The sequence below is a fragment of the Dermacentor silvarum genome, chromosome 1 (assembly GCF_013339745.2).
Source record: "Dermacentor silvarum isolate Dsil-2018 chromosome 1, BIME_Dsil_1.4, whole genome shotgun sequence".
In the NCBI taxonomy this organism is placed as follows: domain Eukaryota; kingdom Metazoa; phylum Arthropoda; class Arachnida; order Ixodida; family Ixodidae; genus Dermacentor; species Dermacentor silvarum.
This window is the reverse complement of record NC_051154.1, coordinates 105,276,472-105,294,453: the sequence shown is the minus strand read 5'-3', so window position 1 is coordinate 105,294,453 and position 17,982 is coordinate 105,276,472.

Below are 17,982 nucleotides of genomic sequence, written 5' to 3'. Positions count from 1 at the left end.
TACGGGGGTATGAACCATTGCCTAAGGGGGTATAAGCCATTCATTGTCTTACCGTAACGGACAGATTTAATTTTGAAGCAATTTAATTTCGAAGAATCGCAAGCGGCAATGGCGGGCGAATGCTGCCAACCGGGCCGCTGAGCAAACTCGAGACATCGAACGCAAGCGACAACGGCGGACTGCGGCCATAGAGTCAGTGACGTCGTTCTCTCCGTCGCAGCCGTCGCATCATGGTTAGTTTACGTGCAACCAGGACAAGCTTCGCTTACCCCCCTTTTCCGGTAGGGAAAGGTTTGGTGAGTTTGTTGGTCGGAAAATTTCGAGGCGTACACACAAAACTCCAGGTACACAATTGAAGGCAAACGGCATATCTTTGCTTTCAATCAAGCATACAGCATATATATATATATATATATATATATATATATATATATATATAGGGTGTCCCAGCTATCACGCAGCACGATTATAAAAAAGAGGAACGGCGTTACGTGAAGCAAACCTAGTGTGTATTGTTTCCAGTACAGTGGAGTAGCCACCAGTATTTTCTTCGTTACTGAGATTTAATTAATTAATTGCAATGATTATCTAACTCGAGAAGTACTGTCCTAATTATCAAAGTGTCAATGAGAAAGTTTTAGAGGAACATGAAAAACTCCTGATACTGCTTTCCGTTGCTCAATACGTGCTACATAAAAGTGTTTTTCCGAGCATGAAAGAAGCCCGCGAATACACGCAAAGTGCCTCGAGCGGCCAGTCGCGCGGCAATTCTATATATATATATACTGAGTGACGTCACCACGCTTTCATATAAAAAAGGGAGACCTGTCTCATTCCGTTCATTCTAAGACTGCCATGGGTAGACCACGGAAACTAAAGACACCAGAAGAACAGCGTGCATACAATGCTCGACCATGTGTGGTGTTTGATACAGCTTCGCTGGACATTTACGTTCGCAGGGCGGGATGGCGGCCAATTTTTTTCCTCATTTTTTTTCGCTTCTTTCTTAACAAATGTGTGTAATCCTTAGTGTTTACATCACGAAGTGTACACATGAGTTTTAAATAAAATGCCTTGCCAGAAATGTTTAATCCAGCCTTTGCCTCTGTAGAGCTTTTCACGTTAGCTGTACACGAGCTCTGCAGGAAAAATAATTTTTTTTAGATGTTTTATTGTCACTGCAGTTTTATAATGATGTCTTTGTGCACACCACCTAAGCAATTACTTTTTTTAAGGCATGTACACAGAGTTCCTCGGAAGAGCCCAAGCTTTACATGGCGGGACCGCGCCGAAAAACCCGGCCCGTGTAGTGCTCTAGTCAGTCTTCCCGCCAGTAAGGGGCGTAAGCGAGTGCGGCTGAAGTTCTACAGTGTGAGCAAACGCTGCCGGTGACTTTCTAAACCAAGTTAATTATGTCGCGACGCTGTATTTGGGCGCTACAGACGAATTATGTGATCGACGCTCCGTAATCAACCTCCACTGGGCATAGGACGCTGCGTCTGCTTCAGGGTTCTGCTCACAAACGCCAGTCGCTTCGATAGTAAAGACGGTAAAACGCCTCACAGGTGCCAGGTGTGACGCGTTCTGTGTTGTCTTCTCGCTGTTCACATGCACTTTACGCATGTTGCGTCACAATCAATCTTTAATTTTGAAATTTGCTGATGTTTTGGACATTGAGCGTGAATCAAAACTATCGCCGTGCCCTATTCGTCGCCACCGCGAACCGTAAAGGAGAAGGCCCATGTAACTCTGGCGGACTGCGGTTGACGCTAACCATGGTTAAGTAACCGACGTTATGTTTAACCGCGGTTAAGGCAGCCCACGTAACAAAGGTATAAGGCTGTAAGATGGCCAAGACGCGTTTGTGTTTTATTTCCACTGCTCTGACCAGTAGTCGGGCGGTTCCTTAGCTAGCCGAGGTGCTTCGCGTCACTCACCGACTCAGCGCTGGTAACGCTTGTTGCCGTCTTCGACGCGCTGCCCGGCCAACCATACAAGTCTGCGGTTTGGCACGACATTCGCACCCATTTATTTTCATTTTATATCTTGAAAAACCATTTGCGGGCTGATAACATAAGGGGTGGGAATACAAGAAATTGAATTAAAGGTTGTCCCTGAAAATTCGTCTATGAAGGCAGATGAAGTGGTGATGGCAGCGATGTGGTATAGAAGGCCGTTTCAGACTTCTGCCGAGCGAGAAAAAAAACTGATGAGAGAGCACGAGGTCGTGGGATCGAATACCGGCCGCGGCGGCTGCATTTCGATGGACTCTAAATGCAAAAACGTCCGTGTGCTTGCGTTGTAGTGCACGTTAAAGAACCCCAGGTGGTCAAAATTAATCCAGAGCCCTTCACTATGGCGTGCCTCATAATCAGAACTGGTTTTGGCACGTAAAATCGCAGAAATAAGAAGAATAACTGGTGTAGAACTTGTGAAATACGGCGGTGATAGAGTAGGGTGTCTAAGCCCGATTCTGTTCTTAATGATGTAACGCTGATATCATACGAGCGAGAAGAAAGGAAACCGAGGGCCCGATTTTTATTAGCCATATCATAAAAAAAGGCAACAAACAAAGACACCAAGGACAGCATAGAGGAAATTACTTCTCCTTATTAATTTTATTTCGATATCATATAAGTATGACGAATGAATTAATCTTTTGGCGTGATTCTGCATGTATTCCAGTGCGTTGGAGAAATACATCTGGTGAGGATTTCATATGGGGGTTATGCATTTTCGAGTTTTGGTCCAACTAGTGCCTTATATGCTAGAAATTTAACGTTATGGAGCATTGCGAAGGTTACGTTTTGGAAATCCTAAGGTTTTATTGGCAGACGATGTGATGTTAGCCACATGCGAGCAACAGTTTAGGCCATACGTGATAGTAATGCCTGGACAGTTGAATGCGTCCACGGTGTCAATGGGAATGTTAGTAATTGTGTAAGGGAAGTGGGAACGATTTCTACTACGGGAAACTGACATTGCTTTGGATTTAGTAAAGTTTACAACCATTAACCCACGATCACACCACGCAGTCTTTAATGCTGCTTAGGTAATTCTGCAGCGAAATGCGGTCATGAATGTTAATGATAGGTCGGTAGATAACGCAGTCTTCAGCAAACAATCGGATCTGAGGGGCAACATGCAATGGTAGATGGTTTATGTATATTAAGAACAGGAGTCCACCTAATACCGAACCTTGGGGAAAGGCAGATGCTACGCGAAGTGTGAAGTAGTGTTGTCATTACTGACAGCCTGTGAGCGGTTACTAAGAAATTGTTTCGCCTATACCATGTCAGCCCTCCCCCAGCGGGCCACGTGCGCACGCTTCAACACTGCGTTCACCATCCACGCTGTCTGCATTTTGCAAGAATCGAGCAGTGGTGACAACCACTGGCCCGCGCACGTACTCGCACATGGACTCGACCGGTGGACGGCTGTATACCCGTCTTTTTTAGCTAGTCATAATGAGCACTTTGAGAGGAATGGAGTGACCTGAAGCGCCGATGATGCGCCGATGATACGAACAGCGCTGAACTGAAGCGTAGCTTTGAGCAACAGTCTATTAAAAAGCTTCGCCTGCCGGTGCCGTTTTCAAAGGCAATATTTTTTTTTCTCCGTAATGTTTTATTTCTTCACACCGCCCAATTTCCGGACATTTTGGGATCTTCGCGATGTTTATTATATCAGTCACCGATTACGCAAGACCTTTCGATCGCGAATAATTTTGCGGCTCAAGTTCCCCTACAAATTTTCAGATATATAGTTTCGATGATATGCATTTGAAGTGATCAAAATATTCTGCACTACCCCGTGAAATTCGTATCATCGGCCTTCCACTTATTTAGAAATCTGACATGGGGCACTGACTTTTCAAAGGACACGGCTTATATGTTTTCTTAGGAATCATCTCTTGATGGTTCGTGTATTATATACGTGCACCGTTATACTGGTAAAACATTTATTCCTACAGTGCTGAATACTCTTACCGCATTTCGTCGCAGCGCAGTGATTCTGCCTTCTTATAAAGTACATGAACTACAATCACATAATTGATTGGTCCTGGAAGGTTGTTGATTGTTATTCCACTTGGAGAGAAATCGACGAGGTCAAAAAAAAATTAAATTATGGGGTTTTACGTGCCAAAACCAGTTCTGATTATGAGGCATGCCGTAGTAGGGGACTCCGGAAATTTTGACCACCTGGGGTTCTTTAACGTGCACCTAAATCTAAGTACACGGGTGTTTTTGCATTTCGCCCCCATCGAAATGCAGCCGCCGTGGCCGGGATTCGATCCCGCGACCTCGTGCTCAGCAGCCCAACACCATAGCCACTGAGCAACCACGGCGGGTAAATCGACGAGGTCCTCTCGGGAGTTGGCACTAATAACACCCAATCATTCGTATGTATTGATCTTCCATAACCTGTTGGCTTCAACCTTCTACTTCTCTTTGAATCGTGCGTTTGATTCTTTCTTCAAATAAACAAGGCTGCCATTATCGTGAATCACATAAATATCGACCCTACTGTATCTCCTAACCATAACCACAACGTTATCGACTGTGAATGTTCTTGTTTCGATTCCTTGCCAAAATACCTAGACGTCAAGCAACTAATCTATAGCTCTTGAACTCTATTGCACCTTAAGCAATTCCATCCACCCCTCTTTACGCCGTTATACAGGATGACATAAAAGCGACCATTACTCAGCAGTGTTTGCTAGCATTGCTCGCGTTGGCGAAATCTGAATTATTAACAAAAGTAATAATTACCAAATATAGATAAACACGATATATACTCGTTCATAAATCTTAGTCATGTGCTATATTTTTTAACGATGCTCAGCCTGCTTACAAGTTATACGGGGCATATACCTAGATAATGCATATAGCATTAGCAGGCCATACCTCGGCCATCAACTACCTTTCTCCGTAAAGAACACAGTTCGCCCGATAACTATTGCACGGCATGAGGCTTGTGAAGCGGCTTGTTTACAAGTACTCAGTATTCGCAAGTACTAGTATTGACGTCGGCTTATCCTGAGCATTGAATGTGACCATAACTTTCCTTCAGAGAACTCGGCCGTCAGAAATATCCTGTAAGCCCGACTGCACGCGAAATCCTTACCATGCTGCCTAATAGCGCCAGCCGCGAAAGAAACTCCATGATGCGCGCTCAAGCCAGCAAATAAAGCGTGAAGGTAAAGAACGCGAGCGGGACGAGCTCATCGAAACTAATGCGCGTCCTGACAGAAATCGACCGACGGGGGCCACGCGTGGCCTACACAGTGCGGACGTGGCAGCGGCGCACTTAAGGAGTACTCCATTGTCCGACGAGTCCTGAGCCACGCGCTGCATCATAGGGAATGGGTGGCCGGTGGGGGAGGCAAAAGCTTCCGCGAGGGACGAGACGCTGACCATCCGTGCCTGTCCGGCCCCGTGGCAGCGGGATGACAAAGTGCTCGCTTGACCCCGGCCATTTTGGCAGGGGGAGGATCATTTACAGACGTGCCAGCCGGGGGCGACCATGGGTCAGCGAGTGGACGTCCATCAGGCGTCAATCGGCCGGAACGTTCGGGGCGGCCAGGGTGGGGGGGGGGAGCCGATCGGCGACGACGGCGTCGACGACGCTGCAACTGTGTCCCCACACTGCAGCGGCCTGCTGCAGGGCTGGCTTTCCCGCATGGCTTCAGTGCAGCGCCGAGACGCCCGCTGGCGACCAAGGCGATGCATCCTTGCCTCTAACCGTGAAGCGCCGCTCGGAACTCGGCAGTGAAAAGGATGCTTCGGTGCGGATACTCGCCACGCGTTTGAGCTATACCATAGAGCTCAACGAGCACGAAGCTTGAAGCATGGTGCTGCTATTCAAACGCTATCGTCCTTATGCTTTTGATGTTCAAAAGCCGAAGCTTCTTGTTCCCACACTATATGTACGCACTTACGTGCAAACTCTCCGGAAACGCCGGATTTGGAGACCGAAAGCAAAACAAAGCATGTTTAATGATAGTATAGTTCACCAACACTCTCAAATGCACTAAACTTTGTTGTTGTAGACTCAAGTGGGGCACAGGACGATACTGGACTGTAATGCGCGCCCCCAGAGGTCTGATTTCCGCAGAAGGAGCGGAACAGAAAAGGTGCAGCAACGTGACTGCTAAATAATGTTTTAATTAAAAGTAAGACTATAAAAATTAATAGTTCAAATAATATATTAACATGATTATGAATCGTATCAGCTACTATGTATAAAGTTTTGTGGTGTTGTCGTTGCGACGTCTTTGTTGGCAGTGACGCCGTCGATGCTTTCGACGTTGTTTGCCGCCGAGTGCCTGATTCATGGAGCATCCTCCATTATGTGCCGTGCTTGAAGCTCATCATCACCATCGTCATGGACTCCTCCTTTGTGCTCTCCCCGCTCCTTTCATGACCACAAAGGCGGAGAATGGCACACAACTACGCCGCCCCCGTTTCAAGTAAAACGTTTATGCGACGCACCCATCGACATCCTTGTCCGTAGACAGTATTGCCTGTTGAGGCCTCGGAAATACATGCACAGACGCCACACCTCTCAGAGTCTGTGTCGAGCGCAAAGTTTTGTAGAAACTCCTCAGCGCTATTGCTGCACGATACCGCGTCCGGCTCGCGAATGCACTTTTCTACAGCGACATCCGTTAGAATCCAGTGGCGTCGGCAAAGTTTTCTTTTAAGCGCTTATATCGCAATCTGCGTGGTGTGCCGGCGTTCGCACACAGCACATAGCTTGACCTCGTTCACATGATGTGCTACAAGTTAGGTGTTACATCTATATTATCAAACCATTGCATACCACGCGCTGTTAAATTAGCAGATCTCTGTGCTTTAGAGACTTATTATTCGTCAATGCACAGTTAAACCTCGATATAACGAAGTCGGTAAAATCGGCAATTTGCTACGGTATATTGAAATTTCGTTGTATTGAAATTGGATCTTTTATGCAAAGAAGCACAGTCGCCGATGGATTTCTTAGGTGGAAGGGGCCAGAATATTTTCCGAATTATCGGGCAGTCGGGAAACGCAAGTTTAAATGAGAGAAAAAAAAATATTTTTTTTAATGTGAGAGTCAGCGATTAGAGAGAGAGAGAGAGAGAGTAAGGAGAGGACAGGCAGGGAGGTCAACCAGACGAGCGTCCGGTTTGCTACCCTACACTAGGGGTAAGGGAAATGGGGGAATAGAAAGATGAAAAGAGGGAGAGAGTGAGTATTGAGTACACGTGGGACGATGTACAGGGACACTATAAGCAGTCTCTGAAACCGGTGCACTTCAAGTAGCGTACTAGTGTCGGAATCACTTTTTGTGCCAGTGACGGGTGCAGCCCCGATCCGATTATCTTTGACTCAGTAAACGGTCTCGAGCCCAGTCGGTTTAAAGTATTCTTGAGAGAGAGGCGTTGTACGTCGTAGCGAGGACAGGTACACAATAGGTGCGCGATGGTTTCCTCGCACATACAGGAGTCGCACATCGGGCTCTCGGCCGTTCCCATATGATATGAGTGAGCGTTCGTGAACGCCACTCTCAGCCGCAAGCGGCACGGCAAGGTTGTATCGCCGAGGGAAATGCTAGAAGGCAGTTGTAGGCGTAGAAAAGGGTCAAGCGTATGCAATCGGCAATTGAAGGCACTGAACTCCAGAAAGCTTGTGACTTTTTGCGTGCAAGCAGGCGAAGTTCCCTGGCAGTGTCCGTCCTCACCAAAGTTAATGGACGCGTCTGGGTGTCTTCTTGGGCGGACCGGGAAGCCCTGTGAGCGAAGTCGTTGCCGACGATGCCACAGTGAGCAGGAATCCACTGAAAGATTATATTTTACCTTGTTTCCAGGGCATGGTGGTGAGCTTCCCTGACGTTGGATATCATCTGCTCGTAAGTTCTGCGATGTAAGGCAGACTTGATACTGTGAAGAGCTGCCTTAGAGTGACAAAATATGACCCATTTCTTTGCCGGCTCTTCGGTGACGTAGGTCAAAGCGGCATGGAGGGCTGCAAATTCTGGCGACGTAGATGTAGTCATATGTGACAATTTGTATTTAACTGTAACCTTCTTAGCTGGAACGACAAATGCGGCAGTTGATCTGGTAGGTGAGGTCGAACCGTCGGTATATGTGTGTGCAGTCATAATATGTCTGGAGCAGTAATAGGAGCGTCAGTTGCTTCAGAGCCGGCGACGGATGATTGACCTTCTTCGTAATTCCGGGAATAGCAAAATTCACTTGAGGCTGTCGCAGGCACCACAGGGGAGATGAAGGCTTCGCCACTGGTGTATAAGATGACGGTAAGCACTCTTGATGAGCGCTAATCCCTCTTGAAAAGGTCGCTTGAGGTCTTTCGGCTGGTAAAGAGAGAGACAGAGAAAAATAGAAGAGAGGGAAGGCGGGAAGGTTAACCAGACGTACGTCCGGTTCGCTACCCTGCACTAGGAGAAGGGGGTATAGGGATGAAAAGAGAGAGAAAGGAGATAGAGAGAGCACATTTTCGCGCACATTTGAAGCTTCGCACGAAGTCTACACACGGTCGCCAAGATCTGTCGACTTGAGGTAGTGCAACAACGCTTTTGTGGCTTTCTGTGCCATCGACGCTTACGGCCATGGTCGAAGGATCTTCATTTCTGAAAATGGTCTAGAGCCGAGCCGGTTCAACGCTGTCCGGAGAGCTTCACGCTCGACGTCGAACTGGGGACAGAGACATAAGACGTGTTCAATCGTTTCTCGGCTGGTAGGGAAGCTAAGTGATGGTCGGAAATCCTTGACAGGTGACGAATGTGCGCTCTGAGGGAGTCAACAGCTACGTGTGCCAGGATCATATGGTCCCTCGCGATGGCTATTGTTGCTGTTGTTGAGGTACACCGAGGCAGCCCTACACAGGTGCGTAGGGCTTGACCTTGTATGCTGTTCAGAGGGCGAATGTTCGTCTTGCATGTATTAGACAAAACTGGTAGACTGTAACGGAGGTGTGTCAGGAACAATACCCTGTACAGCTGCAGCATAGAATGGACTGCTGTACCCCAATTTTTCCCGCAGAGAAATTTGAAGGCCTGAGCAATGGCAATTAACTTCTTCTTCAGATAAACGCAGTGAGGGCTCCACGAAAGGTTGCGGTCGATGATGACACCCAGAAAGCGCAGTGTCTTAACATAGGACCCAGCTTGACCGTTGATCCAAACGGGATACAATGACATTTGTTTGTGCGTAAAGCCAACTAGTACGCACCTTTCGGTAGACACACTGAAACCTTGTTCTCGTAGATAAGACGCCGTCATGGTTGCCGCCCGCTGAAGCCTGGCCCACACCTGAGGGCCAGTCACCGCAGCGGCCCAGATGTGAATGTCGTCGGCTTATATAGGTGACCCGTAAAACGAGCAATCGCAGGGAATTGTGGGGCGCGCCGTCTGCTAGCAGCTTCTGGTTCGACGGACGACGCGGTGGCATCGGTGGCATGCCCGGCGTACGTGTTTTTGTACGTGGTTTCAGCCGTCACTCGTGCGAAGCTTTCTGTCCGCTTTGTCGACTAGCAATGTCGTACCATTCATGCAGCTGATTTCTAGGTTTCAGTTCACTCTGGGCGCGACAATGACGAGCCAAGAAAGGCAAGGATACGCTTTTATTCATAAACGAACTCTGGTTTTCGTTTCGGCAGCCTTTTTTGTTTCTGCCAGGCTTAGCTCTACGACATTTGCCGCTGCTTGGATGCACCGTCACTGACTGCTCTGCCTGCGGGTCAGTCAGACAGATGGAAAAGCTATCTTTATCCAATAATTTATCAACTGATATCGTCAGTAACGGCGCAGCTAGCGTAATTAGAAGATGAAGTGCTGAAAATGTATGAAAACTGCGCGCTGTCAACGCCATTTCTCGGTCGAAACACGAGGTTCATTTGAAGTGGTACGTAGTTAGAAGTTTTTGCTTTTGTGTCAACAAGATGGGGAAATGGCCGTATCGCCGACATATTACGGCTGCGCATTATTTCTATCTGTGTTCAAGGAACTAAGGTGGGCTAGCTAGCTAGTTGGTGACGAGTATTATGTATGTATCTCGCTGTGTCCCATTTAAATTTGGGCCATAAAACCATGTTTCATAATACCTCTATATGTGCATGCGAATACTGATAGTTATTGTTGCTTCAACGTAAAATCCCAGAAAGAAGAAGAAGAAAGAAATATCTTGGGGAATCATTCCGTGTCGGCCCTTACACAGCTAGCTCATGGTCGCCTGATAATTAAGTGATACTGACATACGTTCATTTTCTTTTTGTTCACTGATGGTTCAGTTTTGGCAAGTGGCAGCCATGCCTCTGATGCTCGTGCAGAGCTGACTCAGCAAGGGACGCTGCAAAGCAGTAGTTACATGAGTTAACGCTTGAATTTGAGCAGCCAACGGCTGAACAGCCGACCATGGTTTTGCTAGGCGCCTGCAACCACGTAATCCTCGAGTGTGACAAAGACGGACTGCAAGCGCATCAATAGGCTTCAACGGCGAAGCGGTAGCGGCGGCTGCGCTTCCTCGAACCGGAAACAGCGAGCAGACAGCGCATCCCAGAATCCTTCGCTCTTTTACGGGTCACCTATTGAGACATGAACTGTCCGCTGTAAGTACTCTGCAAGTCCTACCAAGACGAGGTTGAACAATATAGGGCTCAACACTCCACCCCTGCGGCACACCACGGCAGATGTAATGTTGCGAAATGCTGGGCACCTCTCAGTCAAATAGTCCCGAACCCATTGATACATCTGGCCACCAACTCCCACAGCCTCAAGTGAGTTCAGTACGGCCTCATGGGCGACGTTGTCGTATGCTCCTTTGACATCGAGAAAAAGTGCAACTGATAGGCGCTTGAGGCTTTTCTGTTCTTCGACCCAGGTAGCGAGGTGAATAACGTGGTCGATGGACGAATATACTTTCATGCCGTGTCAACAATATCTTCACATCGGCGGCACGGAGCGAAGCCAGCCACGCTTACGACTATAGAGCTTCTTTCTCGCGTTTACCCGACCAAAAAGTACCCGCGGAGAGAAATGCGGAGACTTATTGCTGAGGAATCTTGCCTCTCTTGCACTTCAAAATGAGGAAGACGCGCTTTGCTTCGTCGGTCGTGAAACTTCCGTCCAAACGGGATCGTATGACCGATACAGTGTCTGTGATGGCGAAGCGTGAGTTTTTTGTCATCAATGGTTGACCCGTATCACGTGGGCACACGTAACACAAGGTTTGCCGCTTCGCAATGCGTCTTTGGCGCTCAGCCAGTCACACGGACGTAAGAAGTACGTGCCACATGGGCACGCTCTGTGTAAGCGCTGCCCAGCCATGAATAAAAACTTCAGGATAACGTGCAATTGAAGATTTAACACCAACCGAATTCGCACTAACAACGTGTCATCATTCATTGGTCTGCGGCCGCTCAAGTAGCATCTACCTAACTCCCCCAGGGAGGGGGAGGAGTTAGGCACTAAATGCGATTACGCAACCTCCACTACTAAATCCGCGGGAAGACAGCCCACGATGCCACGCCACCTCAGCTCACCAAGTCTTTGCACACGCGGCATATTACCTCCAAAACAGGACGCGCGGGCTGCGTATGCGCTCAACCATGCTGACAACCTTGTAAATAGCCTCGGACGCGCTAGAAAGGAGAGCGCGCGCCAACCTACCCGCCACTAAGGTTTAAGTGCATGTATCTATACTAAAACAGACATGCGTCTACTGACACCACTTTGCGGTTCAGAATGCTTTTCTATATAAACCGGTTTCTGTGGCTTGGAGTGTCTGCAACGTGAGCAATGCCATGGTGATATGCCAAATGGTTTAACAAGTATCTCTCTCCTATATTGAAAAAAAATCACTATCGAGTGCGGATTTCCCCACAGATGGGAAGCGCACAATTGTTGTTAAAATCCCCAAGGTTGAAAACCCTTCAAAAATGCTGGAATGGGTAGTTTTTAAATACATGTCATTTTTTTAAAGGAGAATAATGCGACTCATGGGCGAGAACACGGTTTCCGTAAGGATGCTATAGATACGTATGTAGACATCGATACAACTCTTTGATATGATACATGAGTTCGCCATGCCCATAGATAAACACACAGTCAAATCGGTATTTTTTTTTTAGACTTCGAAAATCCCTTTGATAGGGTCTCCTATCAAAAGCTTCTGCTAAAATAGAAATCCATACTAAAAATAATTCTTTGCTGCCATGGATAGATGAATACTTGTCTTCTAGGTGTCAATGTGTATCGATCGATCGCCTGCTCGTGCTCACGCCCAGCACAGTTAAATCGGGCATTCTGCAAGGGTCGGTCTTTAGGCCATTGTTATTTTTTTATTATTCATCAATGACATCATTCAAGAAATGCCTGTTAATCAAATTGTATCCTTTACCAGGAGGTAAGCGGTCTTTCCCAGCCTTTATTAATTGCTGCTCTAGTTAACTTACTGGTTTGGTGCGAAAAATGACAAATGAGTATCAATGCACAAAAAAAAACCGCTTCAATGACACTATTAAGAAAAGAGGAGGCCGTGCATGATTTGTCAGTATTCAATTAATTGTTACCACCGTCTTACTGCTATAAATATAGTCAAAAATACTTAGGCATAATATTTAATTCTAACCTCCGGTGGAATGACCACATTACTTCAATATAAAAGAAAGCTGCGAGAAAATCTGTTCGGTTTATTTTTTATTTTTTTCATACAATCGTCAGATTTTAGTTATGCTCTGCTTATGAGCGCAGACTTGAAATCCATACAACTACGACGATATTGCGAAATATTAAAATATATGTATACGCTGTATCATGATAAACTTGGCATGAACACTAGTGCATACATAAAAAAAAAAGTTACCCCACGGCACACGTGGGCGTATTTGTCTAAAAACATTCACGCAGGAAATCCTCTGGTAGTTGTCTAAGCATGCGTAAGCATTGTGCCACTTGCTCATCTCCACGCAGCTCGGTGTCATTGTCAACGTTATGAAACTTGGTGCGACCAGTATAAACGACAGCACTGCGGACGGCGGCGCAAGGTGAATTGATAACGCAAGCAAACTACTGCAGGTAGTTTGCTTGCACCGAAATGAATTTCGGTGCCGCATTTATGCGGACACTTGTGGTGTTTTCTGGTTGAACCCAGTGATTAGACGCTTAGTTTCGTATGCTACAAAAAGGCGAACCATGCGTTATGGTAATTACCCGAAAACAAAATACGAAGGAGCAATGGCATCCGGTTCTCCAGGTTCGCTGCTGTCTTGGGGCAACAAGTTCACGACAGAAGCGGTAGCACGCGTCATGAAGGACACATGCTGTGCTCGTATACGCTCTTCGTAATGAGTCTTGACGGGCGCCTCACTTTAGTCTTTTCGCATTACAAGATGGGCTCAAACAAGTGTCCTTCTGAAGTGATGCAGCACTGACACCGCTTCAAAATGTCTGCCGATGCGCTCCTGATGACATCTTCGGGAATTTTGCTTCAAACTTAGGCAATTGTACTTTTTATTGCGTCCGGTGTGGTGGTCTGAGTTCGATATACGTGGTCTTTGACGTATCCCCACAAAAAAAAAAAAAAAAAAAAAAAAAAAAAAAAAAAACTCGGTGCTCGAATGACCCATTGTTCGAAATGCAGCTGCACTAACGTGAAACCTGGGGAGGTGCAAAGCATGCAGTGATGCACCGCTAATGGGCTCATACTGCCTTAAGCAATGGCTCATAACCCCCGTAAACGCGGCCTCCCCATTACGACGACAGCAGAGAAGTGAAATTCTACGCTGGAATATGAGCGGCAAGGCAGCCAGCTGTGGAAGACGACGACGACGACGAACGCGGGAGCACTGGCACGAGCGCGTGCCCAGCACGAGCACGAACCGCTTGCTTACCTACGACGACGACGACGATTACGACAGGAGACGCCGACAGTCCGGGCGCATAAGGTGCTTCGCACCTAAAAGTAAGAAGTTCGTGTCCGGCCGTGAAAATGCAAACGCGCGTTCAGTGGTGCTACTCAAGACAGTTTTCCGCTACGATGAGGTACCCATTGAAGTTCACTGTTGTGGCCGCGTTATTTTGTAAGCTTGAATAACTACAAAATTTCTAGCGCTTTTCGATAACATGGTCATTCTCTAACATAGTCATCTTCTAAAGAGAAATTACATTTTTTTAAATCTCTCTTGGAATACCAACATACAATTCGCATGCGATCAAGCCGGCTTACCGGGAAGAAAATAAACTGCCTTCTGTAGCAGCTGATGCTCGTTTTTATGCTCCAGCTCGAACCACCTATAGTGGTGCATAGTTGGGGCATGACGGAAGTCGTCACTGATGCAGATGAAGGAATGGTCTGGGTGGTCTGCAAGTATACAGCCCCCAGCGCAGTCGTCAAGTGCACGGGAGCATGCAATACGCTCAGAAGTAATATGGCGCCGTCTATACATATACTGTTTGGAGACAACATAGTTTGAGCATAGATTGTCAGGCGGGTTTATCACCTCTACTTGCGTTTCTAGCTATTCAGTTGGCTTTCGCTGATCGCTGTTATCAAGTGCACCGCGCACCTCAGTATAGTCGCTAATACGCGAAGCGATTGCGTGCTTTATCGTCCCGCATGACCGACCACCCACCTTACCGCCGCCGTCTTCGCAGCACAGTTGGCAGCGCGCGACTCGCGGTGGCCTGCCACTAAGGGCACAGCTTGCCGAGAAGAAAATTGTCTCGACCTCAGCAGCCTCCGCTAGACGATGCTAACTAAATGCTGTCGCGCACCACTCCGCGCTCCATACACGCGTGCTCGGGGCTGTAGGATACATAGCAGCAGCGCCTATGCATTTGGGCGGAAACAAGTTTAGCCCTAAATGAAGTGTCAGATTGTGGTTTTCTAGAAGGTCGACAATCAAGTAGGATCTTCTACTTCATGCAGAAATAATTTACACTGGCACTCGGGCCTTGAGGAAACATTTGCTAGTCGCAAGCAAGACTTTTTGTGCCGTACACTCAACTACAAGCTGGTCACTCGCCTTCGCCTCTACAATTTAGTATTCGCTTAAGCAGCAATAATGAGCATTTCCTTACACTTAAACCTAATTTCGACAAAAGAAACGTTTCATAATTATATAATTCACTGGGAATATTTAGGAATTCAATCTAAAGGTTGCATCTTTCTAAATAGTGAATTATTCAGGTATGTTTGAGTTGGAAAATGTTCGACTGTCTCCGAAAACACCATGTAATAAATTGTTCGTGCAATGCTACGTTTTGCATCAATTTTCTTACGCATTGAAAAGAAAACCAGATAAAGGGCCCCTCAGCTGACAAGCCCAGTGCATACAATGCGCGCTAACAATTGTGCCTGCAAAGTATTACACCGCTACGCGCCGCAAAAAAAAAAAAAAACAAACATTTCACACCAAACGCCCTGCACCCTCCTCCTCGCGGACGCCACGCTCCCAGCCGGAAAGTCGACGTAAATCGCGCAAGTGTGTCTACGTAGTTCACCGTGCTGTGACGTCACTCACATTAGCACGTTAGTTTTAACGATAATCGACGAGTGCATGTATAAATTTTTCCTTTAGTCCGATGAGTCCATCCAGGCACCGTCCGTGGCCGTGCGCCTGCGCAGTTATGTACGTGCTGCCACATTCTGGCACGCTGGTGCCTATTCAGTGTAGAAATTGGGCAACTTGATCTCAACACGAGTGCTTAATTTGACACCTATAAATTGCATGATATCCTACTGAAAAGTCTTCGCTCCGCTCGCTATGACACTGCCGTTTGAGCGCCAAGCTTCAGCATTCATTGCCTAATCCACGTCGACAAATAAAGAAAAAAAAATATTGCCCTACAAGAAGGCAATCAATACTTTTGATACCATTCTAACGGTTTCTCATTTAAACACAACAAACTAATATGAATTTATGGAGATCGTTAATTTATTCTAGATAATTAAGTGACCTAGCTAGAATACCTAGTGTTGAGACAAGTGCCCGGCCCTGATTCCACAAGGTGATTTCGAATGACCGTGCCTCTCGCGCTGACTGCGCTGTTGTTTTTAAAGTACTGGCTAACCTTTGCTAAAAGAGACTGTATATTTTTATTTTTATTTATTCGCTTTCTTTTCATCCCTATACCCCCTTCCCCCAGTGCAGGGTAGCAAACCGGACGTGCGTCTGGTTAACCTCCCTGCCTTTCCTCTCTTCTATTTCTCTCTCTCTCTCTTTATTTACTCACTTGGGTTGCGACGCTACATAACACCATACTTAAATAATATAAAACATGCAGGCTCGTTTCATGCAGTTACATCAGAAGCGACTTTTTGTATTTGTGTTTCTTTTACCGCAACGATACGTTTTTCTTCAGTACTTGCCCTCAAGATGACTCCCACCATATAACAGCCTCGTTCAAGTTAATTAATTAATTAATTAACGCTTGTACAACATTGCGCCTCTTCTGTTTGCGTTTAAAATACCTGTCGACACCGCTGCCGCTGAGTTTACGTTGGAGTCACCGACTCGAGTAGGTGAGCAACGACATCTCCCAAAAGCCTCGCTCGCATGCACAGCTGCCTAACCGGTTCTCATTCATCCTAGTGCAGATACTTCGGGTCTTGCATTTTTTAGCGCCCTTGTTCGGATATTAAGAGCGCAAGTGCGGGAGACATCACCTAAGGGTGTATCACGCAAGCGTAAGGGGGGAGGTGGTGACAAAGAAGGAAGCTGGCCTTTCTTGAAACGCAAGGTCAACGTTGATACGGGGACAAGGAAACTGAAGGCCTGCTTACCTGGCTTCCCTCGGGCCTCTTTGCAGGTCTAGCTGTAGGGCATTTAAGGTCGCTCATCGTGTTTGCAGTTCATATGTTTTGGCTGCGCTCTGTCACCACAGGACCTCCTCAGCCCTTCTCTCATTGCGGTCTATGTTGGGGCCATCGTGCGAATGCCCCGGCACTGCAGGAATGTCGCACATCTGTCGTTTTACGGTGCTACCTCTGCACCGGCCTGATGAGCTTGCAGAAAAAAACAATGCTTCAGTGTCGCGAAAAGTTGTTGCCTGCTAAGTGATGCTTCAGGCATCTTTTAGTCCAGTATTTCGTTCGTGCTTAAGGCGGCGATCCCTCTCCGGCGGCACGCGATCCGAATTTTAGACAATGTTCGCGGACGCACTGTGCTTTCTGCGCGCATTGTACAGATGTGAACCATGTTTCATTAGAAAGCTATACTTTCTGCGCTATAATGACACCTAGTAGTATCGCCTAGCGTCAAGCTATCCTGACGGCAATGAAGACATTAGAGGCAGAAAACAGCGTTTTTGCTGTGCTATAGGCTCCGTTGTGCAGCGTTTACGGCAAAACTGTTCAACATAAAAAAACGCAGTTTGCTGTACCTTTAGATGAAATGTTATACAACGTTTCTATGAAGAGATATTGGGTGTAAAGCAAGTAGAAATTTATATAGGCTCCAATAAAATTGAGCAATACAATAAATGATTTTGAATGAATATCTGTTTTTCTTTTTCAATGCAGAACAGTTTGTACGCCGGCTGAAGCTCACGGCAAAATCATAAAGCAGATTCCATGTTTTTGGGAAGTGGCAGGTACACGCGACGCATTTCCACTGGGATAAAAGCGTGGGTACGGCGTGTCATGTAGCATAAGCGCCGACGTCACACTTAAAGGGGCCCTGAAACATTTTTCTAACTAATCATAGGATGGCCTAACTATCAAAGTAAATCGTCCCACGAATCTCATGTCTCAAAAATATTTCGAATCCTTCAGCTTAAAGCGGAGTTATCGCACCAATACTCGGCTTTCTCTCTCTTTTCGTCTCCGCTAGCGCGCTGGAAGCTACACAGCCGAGTAGCCGAGAGGGCAAAGTCCCGGCCTAAGTGTCGGGGCGGCGAAAGGGCTCGTCTCGGCCCCCTGTGGCGGCTGCGGTACACTACGCCACGCAGCACGCCACTGCCATATCAGCGGCCACGCGC